Source organism: Pongo abelii, chromosome 18 (assembly GCF_028885655.2).
Source record: "Pongo abelii isolate AG06213 chromosome 18, NHGRI_mPonAbe1-v2.0_pri, whole genome shotgun sequence".
Lineage (NCBI taxonomy): Eukaryota > Metazoa > Chordata > Mammalia > Primates > Hominidae > Pongo > Pongo abelii.
The window spans coordinates 15,604,272-15,621,484 of NC_072003.2; the positions used below are offsets into that span (position 1 = coordinate 15,604,272).

General features: G+C 42.7%; 1 protein-coding gene and 1 long non-coding RNA gene across 3 annotated transcripts in view; one reads left to right on the forward strand and one right to left on the reverse strand.

The window, feature by feature from the left end:
- Positions 1–17,213, forward strand: part of CPPED1 (calcineurin like phosphoesterase domain containing 1) — a 141,408-nt gene that overhangs the window by 42,008 nt on the left and 82,187 nt on the right.
- Positions 770–16,546, reverse strand: LOC134760370 (uncharacterized). The gene is made up of 4 exons (XR_010137720.1): positions 16,393–16,546; positions 9,313–9,388; positions 2,773–4,695; positions 770–1,819 (listed from the first exon to the last, which is right to left on the reverse strand). It is a non-coding gene; the product is annotated as an uncharacterized LOC134760370 (long non-coding RNA).

Below are 17,213 nucleotides of genomic sequence, written 5' to 3' on the forward strand. Positions count from 1 at the left end.
AACTAAGCAGAAGAGAGAGGCCCAGTTCCCTGCCCTTGGGCAGACCCCAGGCTGTCCTCTCAGTTAGCCGAGGATCAGTTTATTTTAAGACTGTAACTCTTCTTTCCATTGTTCCCATTTTAAAAAAAAAATTACCTTTCCTATGGTGCTGACATTGTTCACTTTTTTTTTTTTTTTTTTTTTTTTTGAGACAGAGTCTTGCTCTGTCGCCCAGGCGGAAGTACAGTGGTGCAATCTCAGCTCACTGCAATCTCCACCTCGTGTGTTCAAATGATTCTCATGCCTCAGCCTCCCAAGTAGCTGGAATTACAGGCATGTGCCAGCCACCATGCCTGGCTAATTTTTGTATTTTTAGTAGAGGTGAGGTTTCACCATGTTGGCCAAGCTGGTCTCAAACTCCTGATCTCAAGTGATCCTCCCGCCTCGGCCTCCCAAAGTGTTGGTATTATACTATGAGCCACTGTGCCCGGCTCACATTTTTAATCCAGAATATTTTATCTGAAGATTAAGCCCAAACTTTTGGAAAATAGGAAGCGATTTTACTAAGTGTAGTTCCATTGCTGGTATCTATAGCTTTCATTTATTTCTAGTTAACTAGTCACTTCACAGGGACACCATTTTCCCTCATTGATTCATTATCATTGGGTAAACCTAAGCGGCTACTAGAAATTGAGAAGAGCTTGTTACTAATGTAAATAATAGTACTCGTCATAGTGTAGAGCCACAAAGATTGCTGTTTTATTATGAAATAGTTGTACCTTTATCCCTTTTTGCGATGACCAAACTGTCAGGTCAAACAACTTGCCCGGCACCGCCCAGCTGATGGGTAGTGACAGTGTGCTTCCAGCCCATCCCAGAAACTCAGAACTTGGCCTCTTTTCTTTCCTTTTTTTTTTCTTTTTATTTTTTTTTGAGACAGAGTCTGGCTCTGTCTCCAAGGCTGAAGTGCAGTGGTGTGATCTCGGCTCACTGCAACCTCCACCTCCCGGGTTCAAGCAATTCTCCTGCCTTGGCCTCCCAAGTAGCTGGGATTACAGGTGCCTGCCACCATGCAGCTTGGCCTCTTTTCTACCCCTGTTTGCCGACTTAAAGCCATCCGAGGGCGATCTCTTATCCACTGCCTTCTGATGGGCTAAGGCTGCATGCAAACTGGAGAAACATGTACTGAAGAAGACAGGTGTTCCTCACTGGAACTTGATGACAGCCAGCCTAAGATGCCCTTTGGATCCGTACCTACATAGTACAAAACGACCTGTCGCTATGTCTCCATCAGGGCAAAGCCCCGTGTCTGCAAATGGAAGCAGGAGATGCCTAGTTATAGTCGAGGCCATCCTGCCAGCCCTGGGCCACATCAGCATTATTAGGTTTGGGTTAATAGGATGATCCTGGCCTGGGAATTGCTTCTCTTTGTTTAATAGACTAGGGCAGCAGTACTCAAAGATGTCACATTTTAAAACTTTACTTAGCAGTAAATTAAAAACTGTCCCCAGAGTCCCTGATCTAGGGATCTCTAAACACTTGGCACATGATGCAGGAGATTCTAAGTGCTTCTGAACAGGAGACAGTTTTGTCATTTTCAATGCTTAGGCCTGATGACAATGTACCTCAGCAACAGTAGGCCCCCAGTAGCATATGACCATATCAGTACAGCAAGGCCCCCAGCGCACCCTGGGAACACCAGGCCCCCAGGAGTAGCATATGACCGTAGTACAGCAGTCTCCAGATTCCAGTGGAGATCACCATGTCCATCTTGTCCAGAATCTCAGCATCACCATCTTAAACTCTTTGTTCTTTCTGAGACACATAAAATTGTTTCTACCTGTGAAGGGCAAAGTTAGCAATCAATTATCATCATCCTTTGGTATCCATGGAGGATTGGTTCCAGGACCCTCCCAAGGATACCAAGATCCACCAGTCCTCAGGTCCCTGGTATAAAATAGTGTGGTATTTGCATATAACCTATGCACACTCTCCTGTATACTCTAAATCATCTATAGATTACTTATACCCAATACATTGCTACACATCACTTTATTCTCATGGATTCAGCGTCATGCTCAGCACCACAGCAAGTTGAAGTTTTGCTTTTTGAAACATCACGGAATTTTTTTTCTGAATATTTTCAGTCAACAGTTGAATCCACAGACGTGGAACCCACAGCTGCCATTGGAAGGATGACTTTATTTAGAAAAGACAGAACAAGGAAATTTCAGTGGGTGGCCATTTGTCCTTTCTGACCTTCCAGTACTTTGGTATTCCCTTCTGACTTTTGGAGAGTTTTCCCCAGTATTAGTCTGTTTTCACACTGATATAAGGATACCACCTGAGACGGGTTTAATTGTCTCACAGTTCCACATGGCTAGGGAGCCTCAGGAAACTTACAGTCATGACGAAAGGCAAAGGAGAAGCAAGCACCTTTTTCAGAAGGCGTCAGGAGAGAGAGCACAAGGGGCAACTGCCCAACACTTTTAAACCATCAGGTCTTGTGAGAACTCACGCACTGTCATGAGAACAGCATGGGGTAACCACACCACCCCCCGACCCCATGATCCAATCATTTCCCACCAGGTCCCTCCCTTGACACGGGGATTACAATTTGAGATGAGATTTAGGTGAGAACACAGAGACAAACCATATCACCCCTTGAATATATTCACCTGCTTTGTGGTATAAACCACCTGCATGATGAAAGCCAGATGGCCTGATGGCCTCTCTGCTTTCTTCGCAGTTAGGACTCAGGCATGTATCCCAGGCCCAAGTACTCAGACTCACCTGAACCAGACTTTGAGCCTTTAGTGAGTAACACAAAGGAGAAGGCAGGATCCATGCTGGTGAGGAAAGTGGCAGCAGAGGCGGGGGTCCCAGCATTGTTATTGTCCAGCACCTGCCATCAAGTGGGGCTCTGTGCCTGGGCTTGCGTTTCTCCCTGGGAACAGTTTTACACGTGATTTTGGGACTGTTTCTGCTTTAAATCTGGTTCTCTAGCATTTTTTTTTTTTGTCTTTTTTTTTTTTTTTTTAGAGACAGTGTCTTCCTCTGTTGCCCAAGCTGGAGTGCAGTGGTGTGATCATACCTCACTGTAGCCTCTACTTCTTGGGCTCAAGTGATCCTGCCACCCTAGCCTCCTGAGTAGCTGGGACTGCAGACACATGCCACCATGTCCAGCTAATTTTTAAATTTTTTGTAGGGATGGTGTCTTGCTCTGTTGCCCAGACTGGTCTCAAACTCCTGGACTCAAGCCATCCTCCTGCCTCTGCCTCCCAGAGTACTGGAATTACAGGCGTGAGCCACCGCACCCAGCCTCTGTTTTTGTTGTTGCTGTTGTCATTGCTGTCATCATCATCATCATCATCATCATCGTGTCTTATTACTAGATTCAGCTGCAGTTCCTGCCTTCTTCCTGAACAATTCTCCAGAAGTACCAGTTTGTGGCAATTCCTTCTACTTGTAGTAAACTGTATGATCAGTCTATTAACACAGTGCCTTGGCCAGGCTTTCATCTCTTGCCATTGATCTCAGGCACATGGTCTAATGGTGAAGAGTCTGGGTTTTAGAGTCAGAAAGTTAAGACATCATGGAAAATAGTGCCTTGGTCAGTGGGCTGGTGGGAGGCTGAACTGAAGTCATGAATGGGAACAATGCCAGGCATGTGACAGGCACTCAGTAATTGTCATGGCTATGAGTGATGGCGTTTCTTGTATTCGCTTCCAGCTTGTGGGCTTCTTGGATAGGTTCTCTGCCATTTATCTGATTGGATCCCAAGTACCTGCCTCACTGTCTGAAGACACGTCATAGGCGCTCAAAACATACAGGCTTTTTGGAGATTGGGTTTAAAACTCAATGTCATTTAGGAGCTATTTGACCACAGGCATGCTCCTGGACCCCAGTGAGCCTCTGCTTCCTTATCTGTACAGCAGGGGTGATGATATCTGTATTCCTGGGTTGCTTGGAGGATTAAACAAGATTATAAATTGCAGGGCCTGTGAGGCACACTGGGGGTGGCAGTAGTGGAGCGATGTCATGGCTGTTTTCCTTTATCCTCACTTGACATGGTGTTCAACTGCATGGCACTGTGTCCCTTTTCCTGCAGGAAGGAAAAGTGTGGGAGATAGAAAGGGGCTTTGTTATCTCTTTCTTTGACTCTGCAGCTCTTATTCAGAATATTCCAAAAGCTTGCCTGGAGAAGCAGGGACAGCCAAAATGCCGTATGACAAAGAGTGGATACTTAATTGCATGATTTGCCTCAATAACGTGTTCTTCTTCCTTTTGTTGCCATATATTTTGCTCTGTTTTAGAGCAGCTGTAGCTATCTCTCAAATTTATTTGGAAACATGGTCTTTCCAGCCAAATGATCTGACACCCCACCGTATCCTGTAAATAATTACACAATGTTTTAATCTGGCAACATGTGACAGCGTGCTAGAAGGACTTGTCATCCTTTTTTAAAAGGCTGCCATTAGGACTGGTCTGGCAGATCGTCTGAAAGGCATGAAGTCCGTTGCGGATGCAAAGTGTTACTTACTCACAACACATATGCTACTAAGGCCCCCAGTGTGCCTGCTAGGAAGAATTTGTGCAGGCACGGGCCCCCTTACATAACTTAGCAGTCTTCCCTTTGCAGTTTCCCCGGTGTGAATACAAGAGGTACAAACAGGATCCATGTGGAATATCGATGCCCAGGATCTAAGGCTCTATCTGTAAAATACAAAACATTCAAAGGGAAGCCAGTAGAGACATTCAATTTTGTGGGTTTTATTTTCCCCATGTAAGTAAGATCCCCCTGTGCAGTTCTGGTAGGCAAACCCTGTAGGCCGACTGCATTATATCGGGCCCTTCAGATTTGTAGTAATGCTTGTAGCTATGCTTTGGAATCTGTCTTCTTCCAAATTAGGGTGACCAACCAGCCTGGTTTGCCCAGGACTGTTCTGGTTTTAGCAATGAAAAGTCCCACATTCTGGGAAGCCCCTCAGCCCTGGGCTATAACTTAGTTGGTCACCCTCGAGGTGCTATAACTTAGTTGGCCACCCTCGAGGTGCTATAACTTAGTTGGTCACCCTCGAGGTGCTGTAACTTAGTTGGTCACCCTCGAGGTGCTGTAACTTAGTTGGTCACCCTTGAGGTGCTGTAACTTAGTTGGTCACCTCAAGGTGCTATAATAGGGTCCTACCTTACTTACCCTGATTCTAGTTTGTGAAGATAAACATTTTTTCAGGGTGTTGAATCTAAAAATTTTAGAAGTAAGATGTGGAAAGTTGTTGACATCATTTAACATGGATGTTTAATACTCTCTAGGGGAAAAAAACACTTTTGGGAGAGCACTGTAGGTGTCTATAACTTTGATCTCAAGGGTTAAATTGGTATCATAAACTTCCATAGGGACCCTTAATTGCTTAGTTTTGTCTGATTTATCATTTTGCTGGCTGGCTTTCCTGGCATATGTCAAGGGAATCACTCACTGTTTTAATTTTATTTTTTTAATTTTTGAGACAGAGTCTTGCTCTGTTGCCCAGGCTGGGGTGCAGTGGTATGATCTCGGCTCACTGCAACCTCTGCCTCCTGGGTTCAAGTGATTCTCGTGCCTCAGCCTCCCAAGTAACTGTGATGACAGGTGTGCTCCACCATGCCTGTGCCATCACACCCAGCTAATTTTTTTGTATTTTTAGTAGAGACAGAGTTTTGCCATGTTAGCCAGCTGGTCTTGAACTGACTTCAAGTGATCCTCCCGCCTCAGCCTCCCAGAGTGCTGGAATTACAGACATGAGCCACCGCGCCTGGCTCACTGTTCTTAAATGCATCTCTGCTGCCACAGCCCCAGAGTAGTTTGCGTGGAACTGCCCACATGAGATGGAGCATTGTTGCAGATCACTCCCATAATTCGCAGCATTTTGCCCTTGTGAATTTCAGTTTGAGACTCTTAATTTAAGACGATAACTGACTACATCCACAGCTTCTCAGTATGGACAGCGTGTCCTTCCCAAATTGCCAGTCCTGTGGACGTGTCATTATATGCGTTTCAGCTGGTCTAGAGCTGAACCAACTTCCGATTTTTTTTTTTTTTTTTTGACGGAGTTTCGCTCTGTTGCCCAGGCTGGAGTGCAGTAGCGCAATCTTGGCTCACTGCAAGCTCCACCTCCTGAGTTCACGCCAGTCTCCTGCCTCAGCCTCCCAAGTAGCTGGGACGATAGGTGCCCGTGACCACGCCCGGCTACTTTTTTGTGTTTTTATTAGAGACGAGTTTTCACCGTGTTAGCCAGGATGGTCATCTCCTGACCTCAGGTGATCTACCCGCCTTGGCCTCCCAAAGTGCTGGGATTACAGGCGTGAGCCACCGTGCCTGGCAACTTCTGATTCTTTGAGGCATCTTGCAGAGCACCCCCACCACGCCCCTGCCATGCAAATTTCATATATGCCACATAACCTGGATTTTACATCACGCTGTCCCAAACATGTCTTCTAAATTTGCTGAATGTGTCTAGCTGTTTTCCTATGATGAAGCAAATGAGTAAATTAATTTTATTGTATGAGTATTAGCCTTCTGGAAAGTATTTATATCTGTCACAAAAATGCCTTAACATCCTAACAAGTCGACACATAAAGATAGATATTGAGGCAGGGTGTGGTAGTTCATGCCTGTAATCCTAGCATGTTGAGAGGCTGAGGTGGGAGGATTGCTTGAGGCCAGGAGTTCCTACACCAGCCTGAGCCACATAGTGAGACCCCATCTCTACAAAAAATACGAAAATTAGCCAGGCATGGTGGCATGCACCTGTGGTCCCAGCTACTCAGGAGGCTGAGATAGGAGGATTGCTTGAGCCTGGGAGGTCGAGGCTGCAGTGAGCTATGATCGTGCCACTGAACTGCAACCTGGGCAACAGAGCGAGACCTTGTCTCAAAAAAAAAAAAAAAAGGATGCATACTGAATGCTTGTGAGAAAGTTACCCTGAGAGAATGTTAGTGATTAATACATGAGCATCACTGGTATGCTCATCATAAAAGTGATGCAATTCCAATGCCAGAAGGGACCCATCAAAGACCATTTGACCCCATTTTTGCCACTTTATGTCCAGGAGGAAGCTGTTCACCTTAGTCTTGAATAAGCCACATTTGCCTGCAGCTTCCTGGGAATGGATGTTTTACCTGACTTACCTTTTTCTGCTACACATTTTTTTTGTTTGTTTTTGGAGACAGGATGTCTCTGTTGCCCAGGCTAGAGTGCAGTGCTGTAGTCATGGCTCACTGCAGCTTCTAACTCCTGGGCTCAAGCCATCCTCCCACCTCAGCCTCCTGAATAGCTGGGACTACAAGCATACACCACCATGCGGGCCTAATTTAAAGAATTTTTTTTTTTTTTTTTTTTTTTTTTAGTAGAGACAGGGGTCTCACTGTGTTGCCCAGGCTGGTCTCGAACTCCTGGCTTCAAGTGATTCTCCTGCCTTGGCCTCCCAAAGTGCTGGGATTACAGGCGTGAGCCACAGCACCTGCCTATGCTACACTTTAACATTTTTTTCAGCTGGGTCCATTGTGGGGCCAAAGAAAAGCTGGTATTCTCCCTTTTGGCCTCTGCCTGTCAGCTGTGGAGAAGGTCCTGTGAAATTGGATTTTTATAAATAGAATATGCAGGAGGACCTTAGAGGGACTCTGCACTGGATGCTTTTGTAAGATGAAGAATCTGCTTATAATGTACACATGCCCCTTTAATTTGTTTAACAGATTTGTAGACATCAGGTTTAGAAATTGGGCCCCCCTTCCCTCAGTGTGTTAAATGTGACTGCTTTTAGCATGGAGGGCCCGTCTCATGATGGGGAAAGAGAGGCCCCCCTGTGTGTGTTCACCACAGCAGATCCACAGCTAACAAGCAGCTGCTGGTGAAATAAAGTTGCCTTGAACTAAGAGGGCTTCATCTGGTGTTTGGTTTGGCTTGAAAACACTCTGTTGAAATGTTCTAGAGATGGAGCCGGTTTTAAAATCAATATTATTTCATCTGTCATCAAACAGAGCCTCTAAAGCCTCAAATGGGTGGGTTCAAAAGCCACAGTGTACCCGAGTGTGCCCCTCCATCACTGAGATGCAGTTTAGGGACTAAGCGTCTCTCTGTTTTCTTCCACCTGAAAAAGCAATGGTGTACAAAGAAATAAAAAAGTCTGCGTGCAGAGCCTCAGAGGGCTGTCAGCTGGAAAGGAGGGCTACTAAGACCCCCGTGAGACTGACTTTCTCGTGATGAAATGACCAGGATCACCCTTGCAAGCAACCATTCATTACCCAGCCTGTCATTCTTATCCAGGTTCTCCCCAAGCCACACAGGCTTCATTTCCTCTTTTCCTGGATTGGTCACCAAATAGGATTGGATAACCTCAGAAGGCTACACTCTATGAAAGGGAAACATTAAAAAAAAAAAAAAAAAAAATGGGAGGGGACTTCCGTAGGGAGAAGAACCAAATAAAGAAAGAACCACAGGCTCCCTGTGGGGAACGGGAAGTGTGTTCACATTAGGAGCAGGAGGGTGGGTGGACACGTGGATTCTGGGGAAGGGGGATTTATGAATGTATGAGGTGGCTGGGGTTGTTGAGGCTTGGGAAGATTGAGAATCCAAGGACAGGAAGAGCAGTCAGACCTGGAGGAGGAGGTGAGGGTCTAGGCATGGGGATCAGTGACCAGGAAAGGCAGCCATCAGTGACCAGGAAAGGTGGTGATCAGTGACCAGGAAAGGTGGTGATCAGTGACCAGGAAAGGTGGCGATCAGTGACCAGGAAAGGCGGCCATCAGTAACCAGGAAAGGCGGCCATCAGTGACCAGGAAAGGTGGTGATCAGTGACCAGGAAAGGCGGCCATCAGTAACCAGGAAAGGCGGCCATCAGTGACCAGGAAAGGTGGTGATCAGTGACTTTTGCCATTGCTGGGACCACATGGCCTTCTGTTCTCTGCTGCTGCTGCTTTTGTTTGTTCCTTTGCCAAAGCCTCACTTTCTTGGTTTTGGGGCACACACGGGACTACCCCTGCCATGGCTTCGTAGGATTTCACAGCTCAGCTCTTGAATGAGGTGCGTTCACATCAAAATATTATCAGTTTCAATTTCACCCAAAGAGTAAAGGTGATTGGCTCTGCTGGGGACAGACGTCTCCTGAGGCCAGGATCACACTGCAGGACAGCATCACTGAGGGCTGGGATTTCAACAAGTGAATTTGGGAGTGACACAAACATTCAGTCCATAGCAGCATGTAAAGAAATCCAGTAACTTTTCAAAGAAATATTTTTCACAATGAATAGAATAATAGGATAGTAAAAAAAAATTTAGATAATAAATTCACACTATACCGAATTTATGAAGGTTCAGACATGTTGAATTTGCTTAACTGAACATCATTTTGCTATCAGTCTTCAGTTTATAAATCTGAAAGGCAAGAGAGTTTGGAGTTTATGACTAGAGAGGCAGAAATAGATATATGTCATTAATATATTGACATAGTTATATATTATATAATGTATGTTATTAATAGGTAATTATATATTATATTAATAAATAATACAGCTAGTATATAATACATAATCTAATTAATATATATGTTATATAATGTCTTGCCAGAGATGAATTTTAATAGATAATTTCTACTAGCTCCAAATGTTTTTCTTTGTTTTTATTTTATTCTGGTGCAGTTTTTGAAAGCACTTCATTTTTGGCATGTGTTTTAGTTTGCAAGATTTTATATATATAAATATATATTATATATTATATAATATAAAAACATATACATAATATATAATATAAATATATATACTATATATATAAATTTTCATACCATTACATACTGTCTTTCTTTTTATTCATTTGTTTACCTGCCAGGATAGTCTTCTAACGGATTTTCAGAATTTAATAAATTTGATCTACTCAGAGCTGACACAGATTGATTTATTCCCAACAATCTAAAGACAACTGTGGTTGAACAGAAGGCCGTTAGAGAGAATTAAGTGAGGGCTGTCAAGATTAAACAAAGCTTCCCTATTTCGTGTGGTAGAGTAATAGATAACATAAGAGTTTCTTATCAAGCATGACAACTCATTAAACCCCTAACAGCGATTCAGGAGCCAGTTTATGTCATCAACTAACATCAATTAGGCTTTCTAAGAGCCAGAAGATGCTTTTCACACCAAAATCCAGTTACAGCCTGTGATTTTTTTTTTAATATACTTTCTTAAAGAAAACAGGAGCCTTTTTATATTGAAACAGCACTTTAACCTCTGCTCTATTCTCATTGTGTTTAAGTTTATAAACCAGAACTAGTTTATTATGAGAAAGCTTTAATCTTCAAAGCAAGGTTGTGCTGAGTAATGTGGAATAGAGTGGGAAAAGCTTTGACCTGGGGAGTCAGACAAAACTGGGTTTGAATTCTATGACTTGGGTGGCTCTAGGAAGCTTGCTTTTTACTTCCTACTCAGAGCTTCCTGGCACAGACATTTCTCATTTATTTTATCACTGAGTCCTGAAAATCTTACTGAGGATTAGGTATTGGGCTACAATTTCTTTTTAAGTTTTCAATGTTTCAGCATCTTAGAAAAACTGAAAAGCATAAAAAACACCAAAAATAGTCTAAAGATTAATATAACGCATACACATGCATCCCTAGCCAACTTCAGAAGTAAAACATTATCAGTCCTATTTAAGCCTCCTGTGTGCCAGTTTTAGTTAGGGATTAAGGGCATGTGACAAGAAAATGCAAAGAACAGTGGCATATATTAAGAGTTTATTTTTCTCTCAGGTAATGAGACATTTGGAGGCAGGGGTTCCTAGGACCCAGGACTTCCTAGCTTTCTGCTCCTTCATCTTTTAGGGTATGGCCCTTGTCTTCATGCTTACAAAATGGCTGCGGGAGCTGCAGCCATCACGTCTGTATTCTACGAAGGAGGAAAGGTCAGTAGCAAAAGGACTTTTCAAGGAGGTCTATCCAATGACTTTCACTCTAGAGACCAGAATTGTACTGGAAAATGTAATATATTTTCATGTTGTGGCTGGTTTGATCTTCTATCCTGATCACTAAAACTTTCTTCATATCAGCAATAAGGCTGTTTCAGTTTCCTATCATTTGTGTGTTTACTGGAGTAGCACTGTTAATTTCCTTAAGAACACTCTGCTGGAACACTTGCTGCCAACAAAAAGAAGGGTTATTAGATAGGAAGCTAGCCGCCTCTCCCTGAGAACATTCCTCTGCTTCCCTCCAGAGGTAAGTATTATCCTTAAGAGTTTTGGGTTTTTGATTGTATCTCTGTATATTTTTATTATAGGCATACCTTATTTTATTGGGTTTCTCTTGATTGTACTTTACAGATACTGTGTTTTTTACATATTGAAGGTTTGTGGCAACCATGCATCCAGCATCATTTTTTCGGTTTTTGTTTTGTTTTGTTTTTTCTTTTTTTGAGACAGAGTCTCACTCTGTCGCCCAGGCTGGAGTGCAGTGGCACAGTCTTGGCTCGCTGCAACCTCTACCTCTCAAGTTCAAGGGTTTCTCCTGCCTCAGCCTCTCGAGTAGCTGCCCTATAGACATGAGCCACCACGCCTGGCTAATTTTTGTATTTTTAGTAGAGACAGGATTTCACCATGTTTGCCTGGCTGGTCTCAAACTCCTGACCTCAAGTGATCTGCCACCTCAGCCTCCCAAAGTGCTGGGACTATAGGCGTGAGCCACTTCGCCCAGCCTCTGTTAGCATCATTTTTTCAACAGCATATTCTTACATCTTGGTAATTCTTGCAATATTTTGAACTTTTTCTTTATTACTATATCTGTTATGGTGATCTGTGATCGGTGATCTTTGATGGTGTGATCATTCTGGGGTGCCACAAACCATGTCCATTTAAGGTGGCAAATTTAATAGATAAATGTGTGTGTTCTGACTGCTCCACTGACTGGCCATTTCCCTGTCTCTCTTCCTCTTTGGGGGCCTCCCTACTTCCTGAATCACACGAATAATGAAATTAGGTCACTTACTAACCCTATACTGGCTTCTAAGCGTTCAAGTGAAAGGAAGAGTCATACATCCTTTGCCTTAAATAGAAAGCTAGAAATGATTAAGCTTAGTGAGAAAGGCATGTCAAAAACTGACAGAGGCTGAAAGCTAGGCTTCTTGTGCCAAACAGCCAGGTTGTGGTTGCAAAGGAAAAGTTCTTAAAGGAAATTAACAAGTGCTAGGAATTCCGGTAAACACATAAATGATAAGAAGGTGAAACAGCCTTATTGCTGATATGGAGAAAGTTGTAGTGGTCGGGATGGAAGATCAAACCAGCCACAACATTCCCTTAAGCCAAAGTCTAAGGTTCACGAGGTTTAAGGAAAGAAGCCATCTCCGCAACAGAAACGTTTAATGTATTTAAGAAATACATTTCATAAAGCTGTAGCTGCCATAGATAGTGACTCCTTGGATGGATCTGGGCAAAGTAAACTGAAAACCTTCTGGAAAGGATTCACCATTCTAGATGCCATTAAGAACATTTGTGATTCTGCCGGGCGCGGTGGCTCATGCATGTAATCCCAGCACTTTGGAAGCCCAAGGCGGGCAGCTCATTTGAGGTCAGGGATTCAAGACCAGCCTGGTCAACATGATGAAATCCCCCGTCTCTACTAAAAATACAAAAATTAGCCGGGCATGGTGGCGGATGCCTGTAATTCCAGCTACTTGGGAGGCTGAGAGGAGAATCACTTGAACCTGGGAGGCGGAGGTTGCCGTGAGCTGAGATTGCGCCACTACACTCTAGACTGGGTGTAGAGTGAGACTCCATCTAAAACAAACAAACAAACAAACAAAAAACATTTGTGATTCGTGGGAGGAGGTCAAAATATTAACATTAACAGGAGTTTGGAAGAAGTCGATTCCAGTCATCTTGGATGACATCGAAGGGTTTAAGACTTCAGTAGAAGACAGAACTGCAGATGTGGTAGAAATAGCAAGATAACTGGAATTAAAAGTGGAGTCTGAAGATGTGACTGAATTGCAATCTCATGATCAAAACTTGAACAGATGAGGAGTTGTGTCTTATGGAATGAACAAAGAGAGTGGTTTATTGGGATGGAATCTACTCTTGGTGAAGATGCTGTGAACATTGCTGAAATGACAACAAAGAATTTAGAGTATTCCATAAACTCACAATGCAATGGCATTGTTTGAGAGAATTCACTGCAATTTGGAAGGACATTCTGTAGATGAAATGCTATTAAACAAAACAGCTTCACATGCTACAGAGAAATCTTTCATGGAAGGAAGAGTCAGTTGATACGGACAACTTCATGGTTGTCTTATTTTAAGAAATTGCCCCAGCCACCCCACCTTTCAGCAGCTAGCGTCCTCATCAGTCAGAGGTCATGAACATCAAGGCAAGACCCTCTACTAGCAGAAAGACTGTGATTCACTGAAGGCTCAGATGATTGCTAGCATTTTTTTTTTTAGCAATAAAGTATTTTTAATTAAGGTAGGTATTTTTTTTAGACATAATGCTATTGCATACTTTTTTTTTTTTGAGACGGAGTCTTGCTATGTCATCCAGGCTGGAGTTCAGTGGCATGATCTCTGCTCCCTGCAGCCTCCGCCTCCTGGGTTCAAGTGATTCTCCTACCTCAGCCTCCTGAGTAGCTGGGATTACAGGCGCGCACCACCACAACCGGCTAATTTTTTATTTTTAATAGAGACAGAGTTTCACCATGTTGGTCAAGCTGGTCTAGAACTCCTGACCTTGTGATCCGCCCACCTCAGCCTTCCAAAGTGCTGGGATTACAGGCGTGAGCCACCGCTCCTGGCCACTCTTGCATACTTAATAGACTACAGCGGAGTGTAAATATAACTTTTATATGCACTGGGAAAACAAAGAATTTGTGTGACTTGCTTTATTGAGATACTTTATTGTCGTGGTTTGGAACTGAATCTGCAATATCTCTGAGGTGTGCTTTTAATATTTGTATGTATTCCTCAGAAATATATAAGCTTATTTCACGTTTTTAAACTTGCGTGTAAATGGTATCATATCTCACGTATTTTCTTTTACAGATTTATTTCTCTGTATGTTAGAACGCCTTCTGTATTCATATGTGTCATTCATATGGATCATTCTAGTTCATTTATTTTCATTGTTGTAGAGTATTACCATATATGAGTATACCACAATTTAGTTAACCATTGTGCTGTGTTTGGGCATATAGGTTGTTTTTGGCCTTTGGCTACCACAAATTATGCCACTATGAGTGAGCTTTCTCCTTTGTTACTGTGCCCATATGCAAGAGATTCTGGAATAATCACTTCAGCATTCCAGGATATTGCTAGATTTTGTCTACGAAATGGTATGTTAATTTATACGCCTAGCAGAAATGTGTGCAAATGTCCACTGGCTGTTTCCTCACCGACACTTTCAGTTGTTGGGCTTCTAATTTTGACCAGTCTCTTGGATGTGAGACGGGCACTGCGTGGTGTTCCTCTTTTAGCTTTATGGAGATATAATTGGCAGACATTTAAAAATGTGCACACAGTGAACAGTTTTTAAATAGCTTTATTGGGTTATATGTTATACTTGACATACAACGAACTGCACACGTTTAAAATGTGCAATTTAGTAAGTGTTGACATATGTATATACCTGTGAAACTACAATCACAATAATGAGTGCACGCATCACACCCAAAATTTCCTCGTTAAGGCCGGGCGTGGTGGCTCATGCCTGTAATTCTAGCACTTTGGGAGGCTGAGGCGGGCAGATTGCCTGAGCCCAGGAGTTTGAGACCAGACAGGCAACATGGGCCTGGAGTTTTCCTTGTGTGTAGGTTTTTACACATTTAATTTATTTAATAACTACAAGGCTATTCAGGTGATGTATTTTTCCATGAGTGATTTTTCAGTATGATGTGCCTATAGAGGGATTTTTTTCCTTTTATATGGAATGTGATTACTTATTTATTTATTTATTTATTTATTTATTTTTAAAATAGAGTCCCCCTCTTTCATCCAGGCCGGAGTGCAGTGGCGCAATCACGGCTCACTGCAGCATCACCCTGTCAGGCTCAATCAATCCTCCTACCTCAGCCTCCTGAGTAGCTGGGACTACAGATGCCAGTCATTGTGCCTGGCAAATTTGTGTACTTTTTATAGAGAAGTGGGATTTTGCCATGTTGCCCAGGCTAGTCTTGTATTCCTGGGCTCAAGCAATCCGCCTACCTCAGTCTCCCAGAATGCTGGGATTACAGACATGAGCCACCATGCCCAGCCTTATTGATTTTTCTATTGGTAGAATTCAAACCTACCATGTTGCCATTTATTTCCCATTCTTCTTCTTTTTTTTTTTTTTTTCTTTTTTGGGAGTAAACTCTGGAAAGCCTGCATTCCAAAAGAGTTGTAACACTACTTCCCATTTTTCTATATGTTGTCTGTTCCCCTTTTTCCTGTTTTCCTCACTTCTTTTCGTTTATTTTTCCTGACCTCGCTTGAGTTCTTCCTGGCCCATTAGCTATAACCCTTTATTATGGCATTTTCGAGGTTGCATTAGAGTGCACAGTATACATCTTTAACTTCTCACAGTCCACCTGCAAGCGATATTACCCCACTTTGCATATTACGTAAGACCTTGATAACAATAGACACCCATTCCTCCATTCCCGTGCTTCGTGCTATTGGTGTCGCATATTTTACTTCCACAAATAAATACTAAAAACCCTGCCATATGCTGTCGTGATTTTTTTTCTTTTACAAAGACAATTTCCTTTCAAAGAAATTTAAATTGTAAGAAAAAAAAGGATTCTGTGTTTGCCCACATAGTTGCCATTTCTGGTGGGCTTCGTGCCTTTGTCTAGATCCAGAGCCGCATCTGGTATTGGTTTTCTTCTGCTTCCGGCCTTCCTTTAACCCTTCTTAATGTAACTAGCGCCAGGCTGTTGATGATGTACTTTTTCAGGATGCCTGTGAACGTTTTTATGTTACCTTTGTTTTGGAAAGTTTGTTTCACTGGACATCGAATTTTTTTTTTTTTTTTTTTTTTGAGTCAGAGTCTTGCTCTGTTGCCTAGGCTGGAGTGCAGTGGTATACTCTCAGCTCACTGTAACTCTGCCTCCAAGGCTCAAGCAATTTTCCTGCTTCAGCCTCCCAAGTAGCTGGGATTACAGGTGCGTGCCACCACACCCAGGTAATTTTTGTATTTTTAGTAGAGACGAGGTTTTTCCATGTTGGCCAGGCTGGTCTCAAACTCCTGACTTCAGGTGATCTGCCCACCTCAGTCTCCCAAAGTGTTGGGATTACAGGCGTGAACCACCACGCCCTGCCAGGACATAGAATTATAGCGTGACAATTTTGTTTTGTATTGATTTTTCAGTACCTAAATTTTTTTTCTTCTGGCTTGCAGTACTTCCAAGAAGAAACTGCTACAATCCTTACCTTTTCCTCTGTATAATGTGTTTTTTCTCTCTGGCTGCTTTTCAGATTTTCTCTTTATCATTGGTTTTAAGCAATTTGATTATAATATCCCTTGGTGTCATTTTATGTTTCTTTTATTTTTCATCTTTATTTTAGGTTTAGGGATACATGTGAAGGTTTGTTACGTAGATAACTTGTGCTATTGTTGCATATTTTAACTTCCACGGTAACAGGTTTGCTGTACATATTATTACATCACCCAGGTATTCAGCTCAGTACCCAATGTTTATCTTTTCTGCTCCTCTCCCTCCTCCCACCCTCCCACCTCAAGTGGACCCCAGTGTCTGTTGTTTCCTTCTTTGTACACATAAGTTCTTATCATTTAACTCCCACTTATAAGTGAGAACATGCGGTATTTGGTTTTCTGTTCCTGGGTTAATTTGCTAAAGATAATAGTCTCCAGTTCCATCCATATTCCTGCAAAAGACACGATTTCGTTCCTTTTTTTTTTATAGCTGCATAGTGTTCCATGGTGTATATGGACCACATTTTCTTTATCCAGTCTGTCATTGATGGGCATTCAGGTTGATTCCATGTCTTTTCTATTGTGAACAGTGCTGCAGTGCACATTCACATGCATGTGACTTTATAGTAGAATGTTTTGTATTCCTCTGGGTATGTACCTGGTAATGGGATTGCTGGGTCTTCTTTATGTTTCTTTCATTCAGAGTTCATTGAGCTTCTTAGTCTGTGAATTCATAACTCGCATCTTATTTGAAGAGATTTCAGCCTGCATTTCTTCACATATTTTTTCTGTCCCCACCTCTGTTTGAGGGATTTCT